This window comes from Chenopodium album, chromosome 27, assembly GCF_948465745.1.
Source record: "Chenopodium album chromosome 27, dcCheAlbu1.1, whole genome shotgun sequence".
Lineage (NCBI taxonomy): Eukaryota > Viridiplantae > Streptophyta > Magnoliopsida > Caryophyllales > Amaranthaceae > Chenopodium > Chenopodium album.
Genome location: NC_137860.1, coordinates 24651589 through 24657808, shown reverse-complemented (window position 1 = coordinate 24657808; position 6220 = coordinate 24651589). Strand labels below are relative to the sequence as shown.

Below are 6220 nucleotides of genomic sequence, written 5' to 3'. Positions count from 1 at the left end.
ATCTTAATATTGGGCTTTTTTAAAGTTCATTGGGCCTGGATCCTTAATGTCAAATCCTAAAAAATGAGTCTAATAGTATTAAATCTCTAATGTCTCATACTAGTACTAGACTACAAGTATTAGTAGTATTACTAGACCAATGTTTGGAATTTAATCAATCATCCATATTTACCATTGATGTTCTTATAGCTGGGGGAGGTGGTGTGCTTCGAGACTAGACTGGCAAATTTGTGAAAAGTTTCTCAGCTAATTTTGGTGTCTGCACTGCCTACAAAGCTGAGTTACTTGCTCTTGAAATAGGCATCAAAATGGCTATACAAATAGGACCTATGAAGCTCATGATTCAGATGGATAACAAAGCATGTGTCGAAGCTGTTTAAACGCAAATCAAATGGACGGGGAATGCTTTCATATATTTAAACACTTGTGGCCTGATATTCTTATAAAGTCTCTAGGTAGTAGTGTTAATGTGGTTCATTGTTTTAGGGAAAGTAACAAAGTAATCGATAAATTAGCTAATTTGGGTGTCCTTCTTGAAGAAAAGATTGATTGTTTAGATGACCCTCCAATTGAAATAAAGAGTCTTCTTTGGGGATATCGTAGGAGTGCCATCGCCACGCTTTGTTTGTGCGTGTCATCCTTGCGCAGGGGCCATGCTAATCTTCTCTGTATCGTTCCAATTTTATCAGATGTCTCTGAAGAGACATCATCGCCACGCTTTGTTATGTAATCATTTCGTTTATTTAATAAATGAGCCTGACTCACTTTTGCATCAAAAAAAAAAAAAAGAAAAAAATGTTTCCAAAACTTTTATGCTAAATTTTTGTATTTTATGTAGGAATAAATAATAATGCATTCGAAGAATCGAAAAATAGATTACTCAGTAGTTGGAAACACAAAGGATCGCATATATGGTGTTATTTTTAGTGCTATTGCAATCTTCGCAACCTTTGGGAATGGAATGATTCCTGAAATTCAGGTTTTATGCATTCTTATTTATTTATTAATTTAACTCTTTTTTTGATGAAAAATTTATTACTCTTGTTTGCATGCAAACTCATTCTATTTCATTCATAAGAATTATGGAGGATGTGTCATGAATATATATGATATATGAATATTATCGAGGAAAATGCTATACATATCCCTTAGGGCTACATATAAGCATTAAATTTACACTTAAAAATCGTAAAAAGTTAAGAAATCATCAAAATATAAACACTAATTAGACTGATTTACGCGTGTTTTTGTCATGAATTCCTAATTTTGTACAATTTCCAAGAGTATGTTTAATGCTTATATATAGCCCTTAGGGCTACATATAACATTACCCTATTATCAATCGATTGATGTAATGCTTAATGAGTACTCATTATATTAATTAATTTGGTGTTGTTTAGAGAGCCACAAAGAGCGGGGGTGAGAATCGATCCCAGGATCTCCTGAAATCGGGGGAGAAGCTCTAACCACTTGAGCTATCCTTCACTCTCTTTAACTACAACTAGAGCTGTCAATTCGGGTAAATGGGTCGGGTGTGAGTCGGGTTAGTGTGGATCGAGTCATCTCGGTCGGGTCAATACGGGTTAATGTTGGGACTTATGCGGGTCGGGCTTGGGTTGGGTCATGCTTGAGTCAGGTCACGTCGGGTCATACATCTTATCGGGTTTGGGTCGGGTTTAGGTCGGGTCAATAAAAGGTCGGGTTACATTCGGGTCGGGTGAAAAACAGGTCGGGTTACATTCGGGTTTAAATGAGTTAGGGTCTTGTTCGGGTTCGAGTCGGGTTTGGTTCAAGTCAATTATTTACGGGTTATAATCAGGCCAGGTCATTATCGGGTTCGAGTCGGGTTTGGTTCAAGTCAATAATTTTCGGGTCATTTTCAACTCGGGTCATTCTCGTGTTCGAGTCGGGTTCGGTTCAAGTCAATAATTTACGGGTTAAAATTAAATGAATGCATAAAGGATATTATATGCTACATAAAATTTTATTTTATTTTAAATTGTACTTTAGAAATACATATTTAGAAACAACGCTAAATTATTGGAACGGCTAGAGTGCTAAACATTATGTAGTTAAGTGAAATATTGAAGGAATAGAGTTAGGATTCAATTTCCGTTCGAATATTAACATGAGATAACGACCTATACATAATGATTCAATAACAAGTTGGGTCAATAACAAGTCGGGTTGAATTTGGGTCGAGTTAATAACAAGTCGGGTTGAAATATGAGTCGGGTTAGTAACAGGTTGGGTTAAATTCGGGTCGGGTTGAATTCAGGTCGGGTTAGTAACAGGTCGGGTTGAATTCGGGTTCTGACGGGTTAAAACGGGTTTGGGTCATTCTCAGGTTTGAGTCGGGTTCGGTTCAGGTCAATAATTTACGGGTTACATTCGGGTTGGGTCGTCTCTAGGTCGCTCATGTTCAGGTTCGGGTCTCAAATACTCGGGTCAACTCGGGTCTAGGGTTGGTTTCAGGTCGGGTTAGGTCGAGTTCGGGTCACCATTTTTTTGGGTTCAGACGGGTCGGTTAATAATCGGGTTAGGGTCGGTATTTCGGGTCGGATCAGCTTTTGACAGCTCTATCTACAACTAGTATATTGAGTAGAAAACTATTCTCCCGCCCCAATAAATGGTCACACATTTTTTATAAGCCCAACCTACTTAAATGGTCACGCTTCCTTATATAATACAAAGTCACTAATTATGTACACCTTCATCTTAATTTCCTCAAGGAAAAAAAAATTGTACACCTCATCTATTGACGTTTATACAGTAAGTGTATTGTGAATATTTTATTTAAAAATAATATATCAAAAATAAATACTCCATTCATCCCAATTTATCGTGTACCTTTCTTTTTTTGGCACTATATAATTTTTTGAAAATTTGTCAGGAAAAATATGACCTTTGCCCGGTGGTCTTTTAAAAATAAACCGACCTTTTGATTATCCCGGTGGTCAATTGTTATTATTATTATTATTATTAGTTTTTTTTTTGACGGAATTATTATTATTATTATTGTTATTATTATTATTATTATTATTATTATTATTATTATTATTATTATTATTATTATTATTATTATTTCTATTGTTATTATTTTAATTTTTACAATTTTCTTTTTGAAAAAAAAAATTGATTTTAACTTTTTCTTTAAAAAGAAAACCCCCTTGCCCTTGTAGCCCCATCCCCGTGAAGTGAATCCCATCCCCGATTGGTGATGTAGTTGCTTGCGGTAGTTGCCGGAGGAGGGTAGTAGCGTGTTGAGTCTCGGATTTGGTAGCGTTAGGGGAAAGGAACTTTGGGCGGTGGCGATGTTAATGGTGGGGGTTTAAGGGTGTCCTAGTTCTAGGACGGGGGTTTTGGAGGGTGCCAAATTCTAGGATAGGGGATTAAGGAGGAGGTCTTGATTCCGGGGTGGGGGTATTTGGGTGAGGATTGGTCGATTTAGGATGGATTGTGGCCGGAAAAGCAAGGTAGCCGGAAAGGGAGGGTAAGGGGAGGATGTTCGGAAAGAGAGGTGGTGAGGGCCATGGTGGCCGGATTTAATGGAGGACGGAGAAAGTTGAAAAAAAAAATCATGGAGGTGGCTGACAATAAAGGGGAAGGGGGTGGGCGTGGGGTTGTCGGAACATGGACCGGAAAAGGGAGGGGAAGGAGATGAGGGCTGTTGGGGAGGGGGTTGATTTGGAAGGGCAAGGGGGTGGGAAGGTCGAAAAGGGGAAGGGATGAGGGTTGGATGGTCACCAGTCTTCGATCAGGTGGGGGAGGGGAAGAGGTGGCTGCTGAAAATTTTTGGGTTGCCGATAGTTTAGAGAAAGAGGGTGGGGTCTTTTTTTCTTATAATTTTTTTAATTAAAAAATCAATTATCTTAAAAAAGAAAAAAGAAAATTATAAAAATTCTTTACCTATCTATCGCGCAACACGCTTCTAGTGTTAACCATTAGATTAGGTTACCAGTTATTTATTCTATGTATGGTAGATGTATGTTAAAGGTCATTTTATTCTGGGATAATCAAAAGGTTGTTTTATTTTTGAAAGACCTGAAAAAGGTCATAATATTCGATCTTGACAAATTTTCCATAATTTTTTGTGATAAATTGTAGTGTAGTTATTAATATGTTATTTTAGTAAATCCACTATTACATTTTAGGATAAATACAACATCCAAATCCATTGCAATAGAGGAGCACTAACTCTGTCACAATAGACCTTATATATGTAAATCACAAACTATTGGTTTAGTTCAGCCTGACCAAACATTTCGTCAGTCCAGCTATTGTTTGTACGACTATACAAACTTCTCAAACCCTCATTTCCACTCACCATCACCAACAGTACTCCCACTCAATCCTACTTCACTTTCTCTTTAATTTCCTCCCTCGTCTTTAACCTATCCCTATTTTCTCTCTCCTCAACTTTCTGCTAAATTTCTCCATTTTATTTGTCCATGATTTATGCTTAATTTAAAGAGGATGGAGAGGAGAGAGAAATTAAAGATTGTTTATTATATTTGTCCATGATTTATGCTTGAATTGGCTTGATAATTGCTTGAGATTCTCAGATTTTTCGAAAAATGTCCAAAAAAATCGATTTGGGGCTTTCTCGTGTGACGTATAATTGTTGAAATTGATTGTACTATGTGATTGTATGTTGAATTGTGAGCATTTTGATAACAAATGCATGAATTTTGGTTGAGAATATGTTATGTACCCATGAGCTTAGTACAGGAGCTTCAATGGTGGTTCCGCCATTGTTTACCTTTTAATAATTTTTATAAAATAGATTATGTTGTTTAGATTATATCATCTATAATAAGTTAGATGATATCCTCTATAAGTTGGATGATATCATCTATTGTCTAGATGATATCTTATATTAGTTCCATGATATCCTCTATTTGTTCAATGATATCCTCTATTATATAGGTTTCATGATATTATCTATAGGCTGGATGATATCCACTATTGTTTCCATGATATCATCTATAAGCTAAATGATATCATCTATTGCCTAAGCTAAATGATATCATCTATTGCCTAAGCTAGATGATATATATACTTTAATTTTTATATGATATCATTTGTAGGCTGGATGATATCCTCTATTAGTTTGTTGGATAATATCTTCTATTAATTATATGATGATATCATCTATTGTATCTATGATAATCTTCTATTTGTTCTATGATATCCTCTATTGGTTCCATGATATATCATCCTAGATGATATCATTATATCATTTACTGTGTATAATGATATCATCACGCCTATAGATGTTATCATCTATTTGTTCAATGATAGCATGCTATTTTTTATGATTATAGAGTGGTTTTTAACGTTGAATATGTGAGGAATTGATGCCTTAGTTCATTATTCACTCTATTTTTATGCAATTTTTGTGTATCTTATGCTTCACGGGTTGTTAGTATTTTTATTGATATTTTAGGTCTAAAGACGACCAATTGAAGCCTATGGATGATGAACCAAGGTTAGAATCAAGAAGATGATAGAAAGAAGCCAAGGCAAAGGAGCCAAGTCAAGAAGAACGAGAGATGTGCGGTGGAGAGGCCTCTCCATAGAGTGGCGCGACCTCTCCTGTCCTTGGAGAGGCCTCTCTTAGCTCCACCAAAGGCTCCTGCCAAATTATTGCAAAGTGAGGAAATAAGGAGGAGCGGCCTCTCTTGATCTTGGCGTGGCCTCTCCACCTGGAGAGACCTCTCCATGTCAGCGGAGCGGCCTCTCCACCTTGATGCAAAAGTTCCTGCCTCCCTTGGCAGATTCAAGAAATTTCGCAAGGAGAGGCTCTCCAACATAGAGGAGCGGCCTCTCCACCTTTTTGGAGAGCCCTCTCCACCCTACTACGGAGCATTCTGCCCCAATTTTCCCCGGTTTGGAGCGGCCTCTCCAGGCCTTGGATAGGCTACGCCAGATAGGTCCTGCGAGCTTTCTATTGCAGAGTTTACTATGTAATTGTGGGTTATAAATAGCCTTTGGGGGCTCATTTGTACCCAGCTTCTTCTATCTTAATTACCTTTAGTTTTCTTAGGCCCTTAGTTCCTTTAAACCCTCTTTAATTAGTTTAGTTTTCCTCAAAACTCAATCATTGTAAGAATTAATTGAAGTTTGTTCTCTTAATCTCAACAATTTCTCAACTTTGAAGTTTATTAAGTAATCTCTTTTCTCTATCTGTTGCTCTTAATTTTCAGTTTTAATTGTT

General features: G+C 36.8%; 1 non-coding gene across 1 annotated transcript; it reads right to left on the bottom strand.

The window, feature by feature from the left end:
• Positions 1-600: 600 nt before the first annotated feature.
• LOC145621813 (U6 spliceosomal RNA) lies at positions 601-705 on the bottom strand. The gene has a single exon (XR_014108610.1). It is a non-coding gene; the product is annotated as a U6 spliceosomal RNA (small nuclear RNA).
• Positions 706-6220: the final 5515 nt, after the last annotated feature.